The sequence below is a fragment of the Panthera uncia genome, chromosome B1 (genome assembly GCF_023721935.1).
Source record: "Panthera uncia isolate 11264 chromosome B1, Puncia_PCG_1.0, whole genome shotgun sequence".
Classification (NCBI taxonomy): Eukaryota; Metazoa; Chordata; class Mammalia; order Carnivora; family Felidae; genus Panthera; species Panthera uncia.
In genome coordinates this window covers 90,891,609-90,914,825 of record NC_064811.1, presented here as the reverse complement: position 1 = coordinate 90,914,825, position 23,217 = coordinate 90,891,609, and positions in this window count along the sequence as shown.

Sequence of the window (23,217 nt, the reverse complement as noted above, 5' to 3'; positions counted from 1 at the left end):
TAGAAATACTAAATTAACTCTAACTCACAAGAGTTCTAACAATTTTCTATTTAATTAATTGCATAATTCATACATTTACTGCACAGCACATTCATGTATTGTTCCTAATATTGCATGGGGATTGAAAGGTTAAACATTATCCTATATCTATATCTATATCTATATCTGTATCTATATCTATACTTATATCTATATAAACAAGCTGGTTTCGCAGAGATACTCAATTCAGCAATGCTAGAAACACAAATATAACTTTGTTATTTTATTAAAACATATCACAATGATGCAAAAATATATTTTTGTAAGTAGAAGCCCTTATACTAAATACACACACACACACACACACACACACACACACACTACATAAACAGATGACAAGTTTAAGCCAAAAGTCATGATATGGCAGAAAACATTACAATGACCATTTTACTATTACAGAAAATTAAATAACAACTCCAGCATACCCATCACTCTCCAAATCATGTGGAAAAACTAAAAAAAGGAGGAGGAGAAGAAAGAAAAGTTGCCCAACCTCTTTCAAGCTCATTCATGGCCAGTGAAAACACAGCAGGAAAGCACCTCACAGGCCAGTTGTCAAGCATCACCATGTAGCTGCTTGTAAGCCTAGGACTTTTGCCTCTCTGCATAAGTTATAAAGTGTCACATTTTGAACGCAGTTGATTTCCAAATGCAACAGCTTAGACTTTGTTTCTTTAAGTTTTATTTATTCATTTTGAGAGAGAGAGATCGCGTGTGCAAGCGCACAAGTGGGGGAGGGGCAGAGAGAAGGAGAGACAGAATTCCAAGCAGGCTCTGCACCATCAGCACAGAGCCCCATGAGGGACTCAAACTCACGAACCGTGAGATCATGACTTGAGCCAAGATCAACAGTCCAACACTTAACCGACTGTGCCACCCAGGCACCCCAACAGCTTAGACTTTTGAGCTAATTCTATTTTTAGGGAAGACTTGAAGGTGGAGGTATATTTCTCTTCTTATTCTAGATCAATTATAATATACTATTTCCTCAGTTTCTTAGATTTCATGTGGGAATCAAATAATAAAGTGAAAATCAGATTGATTCAGCAAAACATATTTTAAATTGTGAAAATACTATAATTATTGTAAAATATTTATAATTATAGCTAGTTTCCAGAAAGAATTTTTATCAATTTGAACTAAAGTATATGTGCCTCATGATAGATCAAATAACATACTTGTCCATTTCCCCCAAAAAACCATTCAAGATCTGGGGCCCTGGGTGGCTGGTTCGGTTAAGCGACCAAGTTGAGCTCAGGTCATGATCACACAGCTCATGAATTTGAGCCCCATGTCAGTCTCTGTTCTGACATCTCAGAGCCTGGAGCCTACTTTGGATTCTGTATCTCCCTCTCTCTCTTCCTCTCCACCCCCCCCCCAAAAATAAATAAACACTAAAAAAAATTTTTTAATCAGTTCTGTTAGTTAAGCACCTGACTCTTGATTTCAGCTCAAGTCATGATCTCATGGTTCATGAAATCAAGCCCCACATTGGGCTCCACACTGACAGTGTAGAGCCTGCTTGGTATTCTCTCTCTCCCTCTCTCTGCCCCTTACGTGCATGCATGATTTCTCTCTCCCTTTCTCTCTCAAAACCAATAAAAAAAACTTAAAAAAAAAATTTTAAAGACCTTAGACATGGCGTGGCAAGAGTTTCTTAACTGACTACCTTCAGTTACAAGTAAAATTAGACAAACCATTGCCACAGTTACTTTTATAAAGTGTTTTATGTGAATCACAATATAAGGATACTTATAGGGCACAGTATTTTTGTTTGTGTTATGTGAAAGAATAAATAAATGCTCAATTCGGGCTTGTGGTTATTTTTGAACTATAATTTCTATAGAATTTCTATACTTACATCATGGTAATAAGTGTCAAGAAATGTCTAATGTTAACTCATTAATTCTCATAGAAAAGCTACGAAGGACTGCCACTGTCATCCCATTTTACAAATAAGATAACTGAGGCACAAAAAAGGTGGATAAATAACCCAAATCAAACTAATAGCAAGTGATAATGCTGGGATTCAAAGCCAAATGGTCTGACTCTGGAATCTGTGCTCTTAACACTAAGCAAAACCACCTCTTTATGGTTAAAGTTTACTTGAATTTTAAAGTTATCTTACCCATTTACTATATGGTTTTGATTTGGTAAAAGAAGGGGGAAATACCTGTTTTTGAAATAATTATTAATAATTCTTAAATAATTAATACATTTTCATATTTTCATATGTCATCTTAACAATATAATTTCACCTACTAATAGCCAATGAATTCTTAGTTTGGTTTTGTTTTCATGATGAAAAAGAAGTTAAGTTTGCAAGGCACCTGAGTGGCTCAGTGGGTTGAGTGACCAACTCTTGATTTCATCTCAGACCATGATCCCATGGTCGTGGGATCAAGCCCCACATCAGGCTCTGTGCTGTGTATGGAGCCTGCCTGAGATTCTTTCTCTCTCTCCCTCTGCCTCTTTCCCCCCACTCAAGCTCTTGCTCTCTCTAAAAAAAAAAAAAAAAGAAAAAGTTGTTTGCAGTTTGCATGTTATCATTATCACTGTTGTTAAGTCAATCCATACATTAATAAAAATAGAGACTTTAGAAATCTCTAAGACAGAGAAAACCTACAAAAATCAGGTTAACAATCTGGCATAATTTAGTATAAAAAAGTTCTTTTCCTTTTCTTTTTAATTTTGTCTTTCTTTTTTCTTCTGTTTCCATTTATTTTCTTACAATTGTTTTTTCTTTTTTTCTTTCTTCTTTTTTCTTTCTTTTTAACTAGCAAGTTCTGCTCCAGAGTCCATGCTGTCTCCTTAGGCATGTCTCCTTAGGAAACCACTCATCCTCCTCATTCGTTCTTTCTCTTTAATTCTTTCATCTTCAATAGAAATTTCCCAACAGTATTGACATAGCCTCGGATCTCCTGGTCTCTCATATTGCAGTTCCTAGGGTTACTGCCTAATCTTTCTCTTTCTTTTCTTTCAAACTTCTTGAAGCACTTTCCAAGTCCCTGTTTCCCCTCCTTACCTCTCACTCAATCCTCAACATTCTGCTTCTCTCCCCACTCTTGGCTTCCCAAGGTCACCTGTGACCTCTATACTAATGGCAATGGATCAGTGCTGTTTTTAGTTATCTTTGATTTCTCTGTAGTATTTGAAACTGCTGAACAAATTCCTGAGTCTTGAAATGTTCTCCTCCTTTGGATTCCATGACGCCACACACTCTTGGCCATTCTGTATCACTGTACTTTGGGGATTACTTCATCCTTCTCTGCTAATTGATGAAGTATTCATCTCCCTTAAACTTTCATATTTGGACATCTTACTTCACATTCTGTACATTCTTCCCAATGATGAGCTGATTCCCGAAGCTTTAGCTCTTGAATTCCATCCCCACATTACCCACTAGACACTGCACGTGATGTCTCACAGCCATGCCAAACTCAAAATTGAATCCATCTTCTTTTCAAATCAACTTTCCTTCTTCTTTCTCCTTTCTTTCTCTTCCTCTCCTGTTATGGGTTATCCAGCCCTTATGCTCTGAAGCTTGCAAAACACCATCTGACTTATATGCCAACAAACAGACAAACAAAAAATATGTTTCTACCACCTTCATCTTTAGACCTAAGTTGAAATTCCCTTTATGTTACTACATTGAATCAAATATCACTCACTTACACTTTCAGAAACAAACTTGTTTATTGAATGCTACTAGGTAGTAAAGACTTGAATGATTACTTTATTAACTCAAAAGCAAGTGGGATTAATAAAACAGCAATTATTTGGATGAGTTTATTTATTCTAGTAATATGAATTAGTAAGTGTGCTTATCTGTATTTTAGAGTTGATTAATCTGAATCCCAGAAAAGTTCAGTGATTTAGCTGAAAACAGCCAGAAATTTGCAGACCTAATTGAGGAAATATTGTCCTTTTGAACTACCCTCCCCTAGTTCCTGGTCTCATATTTGTAAGAAAAAAAATTAGTTTTAAATTGTACTTCTGGTACCCATGATAGAAAACCAGATGCTAGACTTTTCCTATTAGTATGTTAGCATTAATATATAACCAAGATCTCTTAGATTCCATGTTAAGCAGAGATTGAAGACTTTAAGAGCTGAGGTCTGGGACAGGGGAATTTTAATGGAAAAGGCAAAGGAAGCACTGATCAGGCCAAAGAGGACCAGACTGTAAGTCTCAGGAAAGTAGTCCCAAGGCAGATTGATGACACTGGAAATCTGAGAGAGAGAAGATGAGATTAAACAAACAAACAAACAAAAAGTGTGTGAGGGGTTTAAGGAGTAGGTTGTAGCTCAAGACAAACTGAGACCATTTCACCATTCCAAGGATTAACCCCCAATACCATCATTTAAGGTGGCATCATAGCCTGACATCCATCATAAGAGCAGTTTCATGACCTCTGTCACAAGGAATTAATTCAAGTAATCTTCAGAATCCTCTGTGACCTGAAAAATCCCAAAATTCCATGGAATCAAATCTCTGAGTAGTATATATCTAATTCATTTCCAATTCTATTCTAATTCCTTTAACTGATTTTCCCAAAGCAAAGTTTTATATATCAGGTGGCCTAGGGATGATGTGTGTGCTAATGGGGAAAAAAATCTATGATACGTAAATATTAGAATCATCCTAAAGCATCCTTTTGCTCATGAAGTTCCTGTTTTTGGATTGGAAACATACCTAATACTCTCTAAATCAGATAGTATGTCCTGCTCATGAATCTTAAAATTACCTATTGCCTACCACCCTATGGCTTCTTGTTCAAAATTGACCTTGATTCCATACACAATTTTTCCTCTTGGCCACATCCCAACTAAACAAAACTATTTACTATCCGCTACCCATTTCCTTCCAATGCAATGTATCTTCATAAACTTCCCCTCAGTAATATCCCCACATGAATCTACACTAATGTTTAAATTCAGGTCTTTTCAAAACAATTGTCCATGACTCCTATAATCCCAATTATTCTGAAAGTCCTCACACTGTCTCATAATTTATTCTTCCAAGATTCTAAGCACCGAGGCAAACACCTTTATTATAGTTGTATTTTTTTTCCTGAAAATTGTGATTAAAAAACTTGAGCTCAAAGGAGAGCTGGCTTGGGCTCAGGTGGCTTGGGCGCCCACCACTCTTCAACATTATGAGCTTAGCTCCTTCACCACTCTGGGTCTGAATGTCTGTCTGTGTAAAACAGGGAAAATAAATATTACTATAAACCTCACAAGACTGTTAACAAGGATTAAATAAGACAATGTCTATAAAACACTTAGAACTTGACAGCACATATTACACCCTGACTAGAGCAATATTCAGTACCAGTAATGGCAGTCATAGTCATTGTCTTAGAAAGAGAGGACTTTGGGGCACCTGGGTGGCTCAGTCAGTTAAGCCTGCACCTCTTTATTTTAGCTCAGGTCATGACCTCATGGTTCATGAATTCGAGCCCCATATCAGGCTCTGCACTGGCAGCATGGACCTTGCTTGGGATTCTCTGTCTCATCTCAATCTCTCTCTCTCTCTCTCTCTCTCTGTCTGCCCCTCCCCTGCTCTCTCTCATACTTGCTCTTTCTCTCAAATAAATAAGCTGAAAAAAAAAAAAAAAGAAACTTTAAAAACGAAAGAGAGGACTTTGAAATGAAGTGACTCCTGCCTCCCAGGCTCTGCCACTAATTAACTTCATGACCTTTCATGGGTTACTTACTGTATCTGAATCAGGTTTCATAATCCTAAAATTTAGATAATAGTAATATAATAAAGTTATCTGAAAGATTAAATAAGATAATGTGCGTATAAGGCTTATCACAGTACCTGACATATTACAAATATCTTGCAAATAATAATCATTATTATTATAGATTATTCCCAAATAAAGATTAAGAGAACTCACTTGAATGAAAAATAGTTCAACAAATATTTACCATACTGTGGATACTCTGCTCTCCAAGAATGGGGTCTAATTCCAGCCCCTGTGATGTGTTCCACTCACCCTTGGACTCTTTGTACTTGCTATTTCATGTTCCTGTGTGCTGTCCTTCCTCCACATTCATCCCCCAGCAAACTAGTCCATTCACCCAGGTAACTCCTATTTATGTTTCAAGTATTAGCCTGAAAGTCACTTCTTCAAGGGACTTTGTAGCTTGGAAGGAGTGCTTGAGCTCCAGAAAAGAACACAGCCTGGCTGAGTCCTTGACCTCCACCTTGACCATACCACAGTGTAGGTTTGGTACCCCTGTTAAATGCCCCCTCCCAAACACCCTGCACTTCCATTTACCATTCATTCCATCTGTCATTCCTTTTCCATCTGTGCCTACTCTGCTAAGCTAGCAATTCAATGGAGGTAGGGCCTGAATTGTCAACTGATATAACTCCAGAGCCCCAGGTACAAGGACAATGTACATAGTATGACTTTATACTCATAAAGTGAACCAATAAGTGAAAGGTAAGCGCTAAGATAAATACTAGGTGAAGAGGGGTGCCTGAGTGGCTCAGTCAGCTGGACTGAGTGTCTGATTCTTGATTTCAGCTCAGGTCATGATCTCACGGTTCTGGACATGGATAGCCTGAAGTCTGGCTTTATGCTGACAACACGGAACCTGCTTGGGATTCTCTCTTCCTCTCTCTCTGCCTCTCCCCTGTTCATGCTCTCTCTCTCTCTCTCTCTCTCACTCTCTCTGTTTCAAAATAAATAAATAAACTTTAAAAATATTATTTGAAGACATGCCAACAAAGTATTAAGGAGGTTGGAAGGAGGAGAAAATTCTCTCCATGTGGGACTGTCTTATAAGGAAATTCACAAGGGAAAAGGCATGTAAGAAGGTCTTGAAGGTTAAATGGGACTTTGGTATGTAGATATTGAAGGAAATGATCTAGGCAGAGGGAATAGCATTCTTGGAATCTCAGAGAGAGTGTTCCCCATCTATAATCTAAGCAAGTTGAAAAATAAACAAAAAATAAGCAAAAATATGGGCTTTATTGTTGATAAATGCAATGTTGAAGGATGCAGCTTAATTCAAGAGCCAAATGTCCCTGCTAATGGGCTAATGGAATCCCAGAGTTAAGCACCCTGACCCAGCCGGGGCAGCAACAGTACCAATGCCCTAGTGCAGCAAGGTCCCAAATTCGGCAGCTAGGTCCCAAGTCAAGAATGGCAGTTTGCCAAGCATACCTCATCATTCTTCTCAAATTTATCCATCAGAAAATTGACTCTTTCTCCCCAGAGAAAGAAAAGTACGAGCCATAAAAAGACGATAGTGTGCTGAGGGAAAATCTCTCCTGGGGCACCTGGGTGGCTCAGCTGGTTGTGCCTCCCGACTTGGGCTCAGGTCATGATCTCGCAGTTCGCGAGTTCAAGCTCCGCATCAGGCTGTGTGCTGACAGTTCAGAGCCTGGAGCCTGCTTTGGATTCTGCGTCTCCCTCACTCTCTGCCCCTCCCCTGCTTGTAGTCTGCCTTTCTCATTCTCTCAGAAATAAATAAAAACATTAAAAAAAATCTCTCCTTGTGGAAACCAGGAGTGAATAAAGTCATTTTCCTCTAACAAGAACCATCAAAAGGTGTATTAGGAACTATCATGAAGTCCAAGTTGTGTTCAGGACATTAGAGAGAACATAGTAAGGGATAAGGTTGAAAAGCTAGGCCAGAGTTTTAGGAAGTACTCCAAGTGATACACAGAAATATTTCTACATACTTTCCTAGGCAAAGACGTAGCCATCTAGAAATTTCTTGAAAGAGTATTGAGTGATCCAAGCTTCTCAGAGTGACAGCATATTACAACAGTGGAAAAAATGGAGGTACACTGAAGGCAAACTGCCTGGGTTTCTCACCTTCTATTTTTTTTTTTTCTTGCCTGCCAACAAAAAGTTGAGTTAGACACTTGCTTTGAGTTAGACCGATCCACATTCAATTTTCTGTTCTGGTGTTTGTTGGTTCTGAAATCTTGGATCAGCCGCTTAAACAGTCTGATACTCAGTTTCATCATCATTATACCTACACCACCAGGTTGAAATGAAATGACATGATGTATGTAAAGCACTTAGCAGTGACCAGATGCTCAGTTAATGATTACTGTTTTGGGGCATAGAATTGCACGGCACTATAGAAGGGACATAATGAAAACCAATTTGAGATTCCAGAGATGAGTCAGGGTGTTCCTTCAACAGACTGTTGCATTGCAGTGTTAATGCTTCAGAATCTTGTATGTATTCCTATTTTATTTAGTTCCTTTTTAACTTATTTATAAACAATTTTCTGACTGTAATACAAGTCATAGATCTGAGAACTGAGCACTCCACTGCATTTATGTTTTACAGATCAGATAATCCCATATATCCTCCCCATTCACAAGTAATTGTTTGCTAAATACAATATTTTTCTCTTTTTATTTATTTTTCAAAATAAGTATTTTTTAATGTTTTATTTATTTTTTGAGACAGACAGAGGATCTGGAGTGGGCTCTGCGCTGACAGGCTGACAGCAGCGAGCCCAACGTGGGTCTCGAACTCATGAACAGCGAGATCATGACCTGAGCTGAAGTCGGACGCTCAACCGACCGACTCACCCAGGTACCCCTTTTTCTCTTTTTCAAAATACAAGATTAGCTAAAGTTTTTAGAAAACTGCATTAAATGGCACATCAGGATGCTTTATGTTGAGTTCATATCACTTTATAATTTGGTATTAAGACAAGAAGACATTGTGCATGGGAAGAACATTAGCAAATTAATTCCTCTTTAGACGAAGCTGAAAAACATCTTTTTGCTTGAAGTGAGCAGCACAACAGGACCTGCTATAATCATATACAGATGATGGGAATTTGTCTAATGTTTTATGGTGAATCATTGATGAGGCCAGCAGAAGGAAAATTTGTAGAAATAAAATCACCTTGACAGTAGAGTACCAGGGTCAAAAAGCAAAGTAAAGTCAATGTTCTTAGCTTTAATAAAAACAGTATGATCTGTCATCAACACAGCATTTTTACACTCTCGGACAATGCACTCTGAGATCTCCTGCTGGGTTTCATTTGATTTTTACCAAAACCAACAAAGGACAACTTATAGCTGGTGATTCATTGTGACAGGAGAAAGCCATAAAGATACACATGTTTAGACCCTTGTAAATAAACAGTCTCCACCGTGATTTTTCAATACAAGGGACATTATCCAGGCTGCAGAGGAACAAGTACTGGATTTTTCTAAACTATGAACCCATGTCTAAAAATTAAGAAACAGCAATTATTTTGCATGTTGTTGCCACACGGTTCAGGCTGTTCTCCATCTGGGATGAATGTAGCCTTTAGGTAAGAAATAAAAATGCAAGCTCCCTGATAAAACAGAATAGCGCCCTGTAGTCCCCATAACAATACCGCCAGATAGCAAAGCCAAACAAACAGAATAATTAATAATTAAACACAAAGATTAAAAGAGATTGTCACTGGGGTTCTACCTAGGAAATGGTGCAAATTCAGTAACAAAAGCTCTCATTCTTCACCTCTAGACAGTTTTCTTTCCTAGTCAAATGAGGTAAGACGCAAAACCAGAAAGAGTGGGGTTTTTTAAATAGTTTTTAATTGTCACCCTTTCTATCATTTTTCAAAAAGAGGTTCTAATTAAACTAAAGTTAAAAAAATAGGCAGATAACTATTTCTTGAGAATTATTACCTAATTGCATCAATTTTGTGTTATCTTGAAAATTTATTCTCTTATTTTTGGAGTTATGTACCAAAGTTCTAAATATTACAACCGATATATATTGTAAAATAGACAGTTTATGAAATGATACTTAATGTCCACCAAATAACCAGAATCTAAGATATCATGTAAGTTAAAATGAAATAACCACAAAATATATTTATTTGGGAAATATTCAGAAATACTAATAGAACATCCCACCTATGATAACTTTGCTCTTTGGTATGCATGTAAAACTAGAATAAGACAACTTCCTATCCGTTTCAGAAATTAGATCATTGCATTTATCACTCTGGAGTTTACATTTTAAAAGCTGCAGCCCTGAGTAAAATAATGAAAAGGAGAAACTTGATAAGGCAAAAGAATCAATAGTTTTAAACTGTTGGCCCTATTTATATTGTTTTATTTCCATGGCTCTTCCAGTCCATTATTTCTTATTAGCAGCAGAAGGCAGAAATAATTTTGGCAACCATGTTTACTGTAGAAATAACTGGACGCAATGTGCTAAAACTGAATATCCTAACGTCATCGGCATTAAGAAGAGAACTTTGGCTTTCTATCTATGCATAGGTGAAGGATTTCGTGAACATTGCAGCATTGCTCAGATATAGGTGGAACGAAATTTAACCCTCAATGTTTTTGTTTAGTAGCTATGTAAACTTGGATGTATTACTTAAACACACTGAATCTAAGCTTCATCATTTGTAAATTGGGAATAATGGTTCTCAGAGTTTCTGTAATATTTGCAAATGCTCAATAAATATTCTTTAAAAAAGAGAGAGAGAACTTGGGCTTTTTAAAATGAGACTCTAGACTATATGACCCCCCAGTATGAATGATGTATTCACCCTCTGCAAAAGTGATTTTTTCCTGGTCAAGTTTCAAGTGCCTCAAGTTGAGTAATGTAACACAAATCCCCTCCCCCTCGTTTGTAAAAAGATCCCAATGTTCTACTTTAAATTATCTTACTTCTACCTTTGAGATGATTAAAGATATAATTATATTGTCCTAAGATTTTTTTTTTCTTTTTGGTTTCACTTTTCAGAAAAAAAAGGAATGATGAGATAATAAAATGAACAATTTCAAAAGCAAACTGATGTTACTTCATCTGGTTAATGTGAAAGGATTTTTTTCCCCTAGCACATCAGAAAGTAATTTACTTAACGGAGAGATAGTTATGATAAAACTCAATTTAAACAATGTGGTTCAAGATTTGATAAGGTTTAGAAGACCTAGTTATTTATATTAAACCCTGAATTCCCAGTTCAGTTAAACTTTGCATCATCACAGTGTCTTTCAAGAGTTATAGGCAATGTCGTTTTTACAGTAATCACTAAGATATTTTGAAACAGTGATTTTAAAATTTTAGAATGCCTAAAAACTAACCCTCCGCCCCCACACGCACAAACTGGAATCTGCAAGCTTTTTTGACTTTCTCATTTTTTACACCCCTCTTGTATTCCAAGTCATCTGTTCTTTCCTTGCAGAGTCTCTCAGATTCCTAGTCTCCTCACTCCACGTTCCTACGACTTCCACACTTATCCACGATCTTTAGATTATTACACAAAATCTTTGCAATTGGCCTTCCTACCTAGAGCTCCTTCTACTTCCAGTCTACCCACATCCTGGCCAGACCACATCTTCCGAAAATCCCACCTTAATCATCTCTCATCTCCTCTTGAGGAACCAGTAAACTACTTACTTATGCTCAAAAAGTTTGCAAGTCTGTCCCTGCATATCCCACCATTACGGAGGAGGGCCATTAATACTGACTGGCTGCCTTCCTGGACCCACTTCCCACCAAGCTGGACAACTCCAACAGTTTAACAGAACACAGATTTATTCTCCCCTTGATTCTTTTGGCAATGTTCTTTCTCTTGCCAAAATGCTTCCCCCTCCTTTCTTCCTTACTTCATCCTTAAGGTCCACCTCCTCTTTGAAAGCTTCTTGAAGATCCCAACCAACATAGTTATGTGAATCCCTTCTTATTCCTTCCATAGTAAAGATGACAATACTGATTACTATTACAGTCACCACTATTTATTGAATTCTTCCTATGCACAAGGTGCGATGCTGAGCATTTATATACTTAGATAACACATGTTATGTCATTTTCATAAAAGTCCCATGAAGGATGAGTAACCTGAAGCGCAAAGAGTTTCATCTTCTCATTGGACCAGAAGACAGAAGAGTGGGTATTTGAAACCACAAGTGGTTTCAAAACCATTTTTCTTAACAAATATCAAGTACTGTTTTTATGTATTTGTTTTATATACATCACAAGGCTATCTTACAGCCAAAGCTTTTGAAGATCTTCAACAAAAACCCTGTTGATCATTAAAAGACTTCACGTAGTGTTATTCAAATATAACAAACAGCATGTCTGAATCTCCTTTGTTGCTAGCAGCCAACTGGCTTAGTGTGACAAAAAACATAAAGGAGCCAAAATTTGAAATAAAATTCATTACCATGACTCTTGCCTGGAAGAGGCTAAAATAGGAAGGAGAGAACAAGTGAGTATTAAAGAACCGGGCCACACACAAATATCAACCCGTCGCTTGTAGTTCTTAGAACTAAGCTGAGCAGACAGAAAAATATCAACCAGTCCCTTGTAGTTCTTAGACTAAACTGAGCAGACGGAGTAACTAGAGTCACGTAAGTTTTTTCAAAAGATTTCACTAGAGGAAATTTGAGCAGAACATCCATGGATGGATGCTTTTTAAAAGTCTATGTCCACTCAAATACAGAGTTGAGTTCAATATTAAAATGTATTGCCAGCTCAACGAGGATACAGATGACATCATGCCCAGCCATCCAGAGCACGCTTGATCATCATAGGGCTGGTGTGCACTGGTCCCAGTGCTAGGTGCCTGGTGCCTGGTGAACAGTGGTGGCACAGGCAGCCACAGACCCTACTCGCATTTGCCTACAACTGCAATCTAGCTATTCATCCTCCAAAATCAACGGAAGGCTCCCGTTCTATACAAAGCCTTCCTTAGTAACCTTGGTTGGAGTTGATGTCTTCTCCCTCTGAAATCCTTTACAATTCTCTTCAATCTTAATGCGCTTAGCACTGTTTTCCACAGCACAGGCTTCAGAGGTAGATTACTGAGTTTGAGCCCACTCATTGCACTTTCTAACTCTGTGACTTTGGGCGTGTTACTTAATCTCTCCACTGCTTATGAGGACAAGTCGGGTACCTACCTCATACGGTTGTTGTGAGGATTAATGAATTAATACTCGAAAGCACTGGAGCATTCCAGGTACACAGTAAGTATGCAGGAACTTTTAGATGTTATTATATGATTATTACCACTGCCCACCACCAGCACCATGATCATCATTTTGCACCCATCTTATACATTCTTGTGTGTTAATTATTTTTACACGTGTTCAGGGAAACTCCTTTAGGGATAATGCATGATCTTCTTTCTATCTTTATACTGAGACTGAAACTGTGTCTTTACAATTAATACTGTGAATTGACAGCATTGTATGCAGACACTTCATCTAGATAGTCAAACGCATGAAAAACCATGCCACTTGTTTCTTTGAAAGATAGCAAAAGGATCTCATTTTTCTTCTACCAAGAGCCCTCTGACTTGAGTCTCAAGAGACTTTCCTCTCTATAAAAATCATAGTATGGAGCCTATTAACTCATAGGCAGTTTTGTCAATGAAGTTGACAAGATCATACCCTACGATGGACTCAATTTTGAGGAACAGGCAAAAAGGCAAAGAGCTTGATAAATACAATGCTAGCAGTAAAAACGCGAAGAATATTCTCTATAAACATTAAGGCAAGATGTGAGAGAAAGGATCTTAGATAAATCATTTCAAATATAGAGTCAATTGCTTTGCCTTCAATCCCCTTGAAAGGAAAAACGATTATGCTTTTTAGCTGTCAGAACAAAACTCCAGGGTAATTCATAAGGCATTATATTAACACATATAAAACAAAATGAAAAACAGCTTCACAGTATGACCTTACACTTGAACAAAATCTGGAGCAAGTGTATTGTAGGCCAGATTAATACCCAGTTTACCAGGCAAATAAATTCCACAGTGAGTCACCCGCTCGCTTCTTTATTCCGCCTATGAGGAAATCACGGCTCTCGTTTTAAATAGAGCATAGATGTTTCAAAACAAAATAGAGGTGACTGCCCAAAGCAAAGCCACAACTCTTTTCTGTTTTTATTAAGTTTAGATGTTTTTTAAGGTTTTAGAAAACAAGTAAGTAAAGAAAGATTCACAAACTGCACAAGAGGTGAGAACTGTTCTCCATAGGAAGGATATAAAATAGGGCAGTGACGTTTCCATCACCTGTATGCATTTCAAGTACAGTGTATCTGACAATATCGTACACAAAAAGGAAGTGTATTTACTACGGAGGAGACAGTCGGCTGGGGCTCTTCAAAAGCAGATATTTCAAAGTTTACTTTCACATGGGTTTTCACTTTTTGACCTGCTCTTGACCTGGGTAATTCTTGCAGACCAGTGAGTTTAGCAAGGCCTGGGATCTATTAAAAGAGTGGTAGCCTGCCTTTTACTGAGTAGCATGCTGATGGTTTAAAGTAAATGTTATGGTTTGTCACAGGAACCAATTTGGTTACCGTTTGTTCTTCCTGCCCCTGCCTGCTGATATTTTTGCAAGTGTTTTCCATTCTTTAAATTCTATAAAGAAATCTGCATGCTGTTATTTTAAACTTCGGCGTCTCTTTTTTTAGCAACTCATATTTTAAACCTGGGCAATGCACCCAAAGTTTCCTTTGTGTTCTCCTTGGTAGAACTTGAACTCGTGATGCTTGTACATGAAGCCTGTTACCTTTTGAGACCTAAATAATTATTATGTTGTTTGCTTGTTTCAAGTTTTTATTTAAATTCTCGTTAGTTAACATATAGTGTTATATTAGTTTTTGGGAGTCAAATTTAGTGATTCGTCACTTACATATAACACCCAGGAGCACTAAATAATTATTAGTTCACTCTCAAATTTAACTAGATTTTAAAATCCTGTTAATACAAGCATTGGCCAGTGTTTGGCAGAAAAAAAAAAAATAATATGAGATATACATTGACTACAAAGTAAAAGAAATAACTTTAAAATGTTTCCATTTATATATCATTATCAATGAAGTAGATGGGGGGGGCTTTCAAAGGTTGCTTGCTAAATAGCACCATAAGACTAATTAAACATAAAACTAATGCTTTTACTGCCTTATACTACTTTTCTTGAACATCAATTAACTTTTTGATATCAATTTGAGAAATGAAGATAAGAAAATACCAGGTTTGTGACAAAAAGAAAATATAAGCAAAAATTAGTTGGCTCAGGACAGCCAAGAACATAAGCGGGTTTTGACATAAATACAGAGGGAGATTATACCAGGCAGTGGAGTGAGTCTCTTTCTCCTCGCACAGCATTAGGGACAAAGATTCTATGTATTGTGCAAATCCTCTGAATTATGTCTGCGGGATGCTTTCTTTTTATTTTCCTCAAAACAAAGATATACAATGTTGTATCCCAGTGCTTCTCAGTGTTATCACCAGTAAGTGTTACCAGTACTTCTAAGTATTAACAATGCTTCTATGTACTATAAAGCTTTACATTCATTGTTGCAAAATAGTCCGGTTGTTGTGATGACTAACCGCCCCTCCCAAAATAGGGATTGAGTAGCTGTTACATGTTACCCTAGTGATATCCATAAAGCATAAAATTTATCAACACATGCGTACATGCAGTTGATAACTACCATATATTTTATTCTAAATAAAATATCTTATTTAAATAGTGCTGAAGCCACCAAGTGTTTGCACCTTTACTAACATTTAAATAATAGATACTTTAGGGATCCTTTGTGTTATTTCATCTACTCTTCACATGAGTAGATGAGACACATGAGTTATAATGGATAATGCCCATTTCGTAGATAGATAAACAAAGTATGCTGATAGTAAATCACATCAACCATTTGTTTCCATTTTCAGAGGAGTATTCTGAGTGTCAGAGAAGTCAAGAAACCAGACCAAGGTCACAGAGTTAGCTGAGAGGCAGACCAGAATTCTAATTGCAATCTGTGTAACTTTGGGACTTATGCGTGTTCCCCTCACACATCACCACCTCCTCAAAGCAAGAATGAGAAAAAAAAAAAGAGTAAAACAGAAAGTACAAGTTAGAAATGCACCTAAAACTAATGTAGGCTCTACTTTTTGCCATGGTGTAAATTATGTGATCAGGGATCATTGAAAAGATTCTTCACTAAGGACTGATAAGAAATCTTTATTACTGCTTTACAAAAGATACAAATTTTAAATCCATTCAAGTAAAAAAATTTAATTGGCACTAATTAACAATAAGCAGGCAACTTTTACTGTTATTTACAAAAAATAAAATAAAATAAAATAAAAGACTGATATTTGGGGGAAGAAACATGATTGATCTGGAAATGCCTCAGCAAACGTGCTGAATGTATACAATTGCCAGGCTCCATGCTACCTTCTGATAATGCAAAACTGGATGATCCCTGAATGTAAAAGAATATCACATAAGCAAGTGCAAAATGGTGTGAAAAGGGATTTAAGAAAGATGTGAAGAAAATACACAAGGTAAAGGATGCTCAATTCTGCCTAAAATGTCTGGAAAGTCTACAACAAAGAAGAGGCTTCAAGGGGGGCACGGTGGATGAAGGAGCAGATCCAGCGACCAAAAGAAATCAAGGAATGCCTACAGAAGAATTAACACATGTGAAGAGATGAGATAACAAGACCTACCAGACTCTAGTGTAATTCTCCAAAATCTCTGCACATTGAACAGACCTGGGGAATTTTTAAAAATTCTGATGCCCAGGCTTTAATCAGACAAGCTAATCAGATTCTCTGAGAGTAGGAAAGTAAGAGGAAAGAAATCTATAAAGATGCTAAGGCAATTTTAGATGCTGAAGCTTAACTTGAAGAAATGAATCGTGTGGTCCACACTAAAACAGAAAGGAAACAAAATATTAACATGACTCTATATAAGAATTATGGGGGAAATATTAAAGCATTCTATATTTCTTTTTTAAATGTGCTGTTTTTTATGTATGATACATTTCACGATAAAAAAGGAAAACCTGTATTGCCTTACTTCATTAACTGCCACTTATAAATGTGATCCAGTATCAGTTCTTTCTCATTCATTCACTCCTACTTTGCGGAATTTTCACTATGCCAATTCCTTCCAGCAGGAGAAAATGTTATTTATATAAAAACATTTAAGGCAATTATCTTGCAGGGTATCCATCCAAAGAATACCTTGGGTAAAGGTTGTACCCGCAAACCCACCAAAGGCCATGGAAAGTCAATTGACATTATTTTTGTGATGTCATGAGCATATGCTAGCTAGCTCTAAAGCATTTGCATAGGACCTAACCCAACGTCATGTTACCTGAGTTCTGTTTATAGTAAAACATAGTTGTTAGAAAGAAAGCAATTGAAAAGATGCCAAACAATTATGAGAAATTGTAATCATAAAACTAAGAAATAAAATAATAACAAAGAAATACAAAATAAGGATTAGAAGACTGAGGACAAATAATTCTATGCTTCTGGCGGCACTGAAATGACAAGATAAATAATTCTTTAATAAACACTGAACAGAAAGATCAGAACACCCATAGTAAACATGGTACAAATGATGAATCACACATTCTCTGCAGACATAGAGTGATGAGGTTAACGACATAGAGTGATGAGATTAAAACATGTAAGAAAAGCAGCACGTGAAGCATATTTGCATTTTTTAATCTGAAGAAAAAAATGTACCTGATAATTAAAGATCAAGTAGAATAATAAAGGAGGGCAAAATGAAATTCTGCCATCCTCTATCTATAGCAAATTAGATTTTGCAAAACTATTATATACTTTTTCAAAAAGGTGGAAAGGGCAGAGGGGAGAATGACAACCACATCTGTTATTTTTATCTAGGGTCAAATTTTGTGATGATAGAAAAGAAAGTTTCTACCTGATGATTTCCCAAACTGCAATTGGCATGAATATGAGGTCAGTATACATACCTGTAGACAGAGCTCAGCCTGCATTGAGGAATATGTCGTTAGAAAGGACTAAACAACCTCTGTTTTCATATGCAATGCCATAATGATGAATTATAGTTTAAAACAACAACATCTAAGCTTATTTTTAAAATAAAGTATTATTTATTGGAACATGCAAAGCTAATCTCATGTAGTATTTTTAAGACCGTTAGAGGGACCTGAAATGATGGGGAAAACTTGTTGAAAGACAAGTTAATGGTTGAACCATTAGCATATGAATTAGAACTAAATAATGAAATTATTAGTACTAGTCTACTATAATTATACATCCGTAAGTTCTAATATTTTTAGTGATTGATTTAGTCAATTTATCCAAGAAAGACAATATGAAAAGATGAAACTGAGAACAATTATGCATAACCAATTGACTTTGATGTCTATATTGTTATTAACAAAATAATATCCAGTATTTTTAAAGTCTATTTTTATAGGAGCTCAAACACTTTAGACATAACAGTTCTCTTAAATTCTTGTGAGACACAATGAGTTATAATGGATAATGCCCATTTCATAGGTAGATAAACAAAGTATGCTGATATTAAATGAACAGCTCCAAATCACATGGTAAGAGAAAATTATAGTCTATAAAATCTTGAAAATATAAAAACGTGAACTGATAACCATATATCATTAAGGTGGGTTCAGGTTCAAATCTACAAAGAGATTGGGATGAGCTATTATGATCAGGCTGTGAATAGTGAGAATAAGAAAAAAGACAGGGCATGTAAACAGGGTTACAAATATTGTATACTGCAATGTCATCATGCATAAAATAAAAAGTTTGAAAGCAAGGATCACTAAGATGCATTTAAAGAAGAAAAAATATGAATCTATACAGAAGAATAACATCTTTATCTATGTATTTCAGAGTAAACTGTGTTTTTACAAGAATGCATAGAAAAACCCCCACATTAAAATAAACACCCAAATTCATATAGGCCAAAGTATAAACCATTCAACGTTCTTACATGTTACGATGTCATATAGTTAATCAAACAGAAATCACAAGTTCTACCAGGTATCCATCAGAATAATCACTGCAGGTCAATTTACCCATAAGCCCTTGTTTTCATTCTTCTTCCCAAATCACAGATGTAGGCATTAGTGTGCACGCGCACACACACACACACACACACACACACACACACACACACACACAATATTCTCTCTCTCTCTCACCTTCTTTCTTATTAAACAAGTAAAAATAGCTGTGTCTCTTGGTCTCATTTTCCATCAGTAGGGAAATATTACTAGTATCTAATCCTGTCTACTGATCTAATTTACAACTGAAGATTCCAAGGAGTAAATTCCAAGAATCACTCATACTTCCCTGACCAGAGCATTTAATGACTTTTTGAGAGTACGAAATTCTGCCAAACAATTTCCCCAATCTGTTCCAACCTTCACTGCCATTCTTATAAATAGTTGTGAACTGCAGAATTTGTTCCTCTGTTAACTCAGACTAACTCAAATATTGTGTGTGTGTGTGTGTGTGTGTGTGTGTGTGTGTTATAATGCTGTTTTTGGAAGCCAGAATGTCTTCTGTCATATAAAAGCATGTTCCCTCAAACATGCTTTTATTTTATATGTGTGTATGTTATACATGTGTGTGTTATATTTATAATATGTTATGTTATATATATATATATATATATTACATATACACATATGTAAATGTTATATGTAATATATATGTTAATTTGGGGGAAAGATAATTTGACTCTGTAGAGCTCTGTAAATAAGCTATGCTATAAATGATAGCGAGAGAACTGTTGATGTTTTAATATAGGGAGTTAAATTCTAATTAGAATTAAATAGGGCACATTGCTTCATTTAATCACAACATCACCAATTTAAATCTAAATAAAAGGTGTTATTTTTATGTACTGATTATTTGGGAAATTACAAACTTGAGTTATAACTGTCATTATATTTTTACAGGGTTATTTCTACTCTTATCCCTGAAATGCTTTGAAGTGGATTCATAATATACACCCATTTTTCTGGTGAGTGAGTTGGCATATAAATATGGATAACTCAAGGATCACACATCAGAGAGCTAATTTAAATTACTAAAAGAATAAAAAAGTATATAAACATAATAACACTAGTAGTATAAGGAAAGAAGGATAGATGCATGAATAGAATATTACCTTCTCTACCACGATATTTCATTTTATTTTTTAAGCTTATTTATCTATTTTGAGAGAGAGAGAGAGAGAGAGAGAGAGAGAGAGAATGAGCATGAGCAGAGGAGGGGCAGAGAGAGAGAGAGAGGGAGAAAGAGAATCCCAAGCAGACTCCACACTGTTAGTGCAAGGGCCCAATGTGGGGTTCAGTCTCACAAATCGTAAGATCATGACGTGAGTCATGCTTAACCACTCAACATCACTCAACATGAGTCATGCTTAACCACTCAACTTAACCACTCAACATGCTAATCACTCAACATCATGAATATGGGCAAATAACAAACATGTTACAAACATAAAGGTACATAAATACAGATACTTACAAATATAGATTGGAGAAAGAGTGAATAAAGCAGGAATTTGCTTACAGTGGTTCCCATCCCCTCCCCTTCCCCATCTGTCTGGTCACCTTCCCTTCTGCTAACAAAAGTGCCGATGTATCTCCTAAATCTCAGGAGAAAACATTCTCCAAATGTTTTGTTTTTGTGCTATCGTCCTATTTAATATCCTTATTACTATAAACAACGATTTATAGCAATACAGCTGGCTTTTCACTCACCACTCACTCTTTAATCTCCATAAAATTGAGTGCCCACATATAACAAGCTAATGACCCTGCTTCTTCCCATAATCCCAACCACCATTCATTCTTTTGACTTTGGGCTAGTTGAACATTCTTGATTGTCCCTTACCTTCTTGAAACTCACTCATCTGTGATTTCATTATTCATTATTTATCATTTGCCTTCCACCCCTTGGCTGATCTTTGTTCGTCTGCTTTTGACCCTATCTACCTGACCTGCCTCTAGAACATGAACATAACCCTGAAGCAGTGGTTCTTAGCCCACTGTGCATCCGAATACTGGGGGAGGCTTATAAAAACACAGATTGCTGGGCTCCACCCCCAGAGGTCCTGATTCGGCAGGTCTGAGGTGGGCCTCATAATTCACACTTCTAAACAAGTTCTCAGGTGATGCTGATGGTGGTCAGGGGACCATACTTTGAAAATGGTAGCCCTAAGGCTTAATCCTTTTTTCTCTTAGATATTCTTATTCAGAACCTTCATCTACTCTGATGATTTTAACTATTACCTCTCATAAATAACTCTTAAACTGCTATCTCAGGGTGCCTAGGTGGCTCAGTCAGTTAAGCATCTGACTTTTGATTTTGGTTCAGGTCATGATCTCATGGTTCATGAGTTTGAGCCCCACATAAGACTCCATGCTGACAGTGCAGAGCCTGCTTGATATTCTCTCTCACTCCTGCTCTCTCTGCCCTTCTCTCTCTCTCTCTCTCTCTCTCTCTCTCTCTCTCTCCCTCTCAAAATAAATAAAGTCTAGGAAAAAATTATAAGAATTTTTTTAAATAACTGCTGTCTCTAATCTTCCCCCCTCCACTGACTTCCATTTCCACTTGGCTGCCTACCCCTGTCCCCTTAAACTTAATATGTATAGCCTAGTTCATGATCCTTCTTTAGAAATGAGTTCTCCCCATGGATTTTCTCTTTCTTGTCCTGTGAGTAGACAAGACCATCGTTTTCCTAGTCATCTGGCCTCAATACTAGGATATCATTCCTCCCCCATCTCCCATCAAGTTTTGTGTCTCTTGACCCCCCTTTTTGTTGTTACTGTGCCATGCCACTTCATGTATGCATTACTTCACACCTGAACTTTGGTAATCACTCATCTTCCTGCACCAAACACTCTCCCCACATACACACTATTGTCAGATTAATCTCCCTTAAATACCACATTGCAAACTTTGATAGTTTTCTGTTGTCAGTGGCAGAGTTCTTCAGCTCATATGGGCTACGAATGGATTACAGGTGTGCTAGTGTAGCAATGCCCTGAGCCATCAGGACATCGAGCCTGGACCAGGACTTGTGGGCCTCAAAGAGCCAGAGACTGAGGCAGCCAGAGGGCCCCTCCACCACTCAACCCTCACTCCCACCACCCTTTCACGTGATTTCTTATCTTCTTTTACCCCAATATGCCTTTCCAATATTTTCATATTCTACATGCGCCATGGAGTGAAACTGTTAGTGACCACTGATCTATAGAATATTGCCCAAATTCCTTGATCTAGTATTATAGACATCAATATCTATACTGAGCTTCATGTCTCAAGTAAAACCAATAACACCATTCCTAACTATAACTATACCTATACCATATCATTGTTCTTAACTATAACACTTCACTGACTCCATTCTACAGGTTGGATTTAACTTTGTCTATTTTCTGATTATAGAAATATATCCCTTCCTTCAAGCTCAAGATACTCCCCTTCAGTGATGGTGCATCCAAAGTTTAGTGATCATCTACTATCTTCCAGCATTGGTTCTGGTGGAGAATCGGAAAAGAAAACAGGATTCTAGACAGCCCATAATCCCTGAGTATCACACCTTCCTCTGTACTCCTGTGACAATTATTACACATCCAGCTTAGCTGGTAATGTTTACCATCTTTGCATGATACTCAGATATTTATCAAGTATCTATCAAAAGGAAAACATTTCCAAAGAACAAATAGTTTTGGCATTTCCATTTTGTGTCATAGTGTAGTACATGCTAAGGATAAGAACAACTTAAAGGAAGCTTAGAATTTAGCAGTTAAAGGCCAAAAAGAAAATAGAGACTTTCTAAGCAATCAGAATAGTAATTGCATGGACTTGTACACCAGAAAAACACCATAACATTTGTATTAAACCCCAAGAAGTTGTGTGTGTAGCTTGAGCACAATGAAAAAGGAAAGTGTGTGTGTGTGTATGTGTGTGTGTGTGTGTGTGTGTGCGTGTGCGTGTGCATGCGCATGTGTTTGGGTGAAGAGCGAAGGGGTAGTTGTTGGCAGGAAACAAGCCAAATACTAATGGAAATGTACAGATGTCTTATGGAAAATGTTGGACTTTTCTCCTTTTTTTGAGTTTATTTATTTATTTTGAGAGAGAGCGAGAGCAGGGTAGGGACAGAGAGAGAGAGAGAGTGAGAGAATCCCAAGCAGGCTCTGTGCTGTCACTTCAGGGCCCGATGCAAGTGTCAAACTCATGACCCATGAGATCATGACCTGAGCCAATTAAGAGTTGAGGGTCTAACCAACTGAGCCACCCATGAACCTCTGGAAAATGTTGGACTTTTCCTACAGCTCATGAGTGGTTACTGAAGAGCTTAAAGCAAGAGAATGGCACTCAATATGACTTT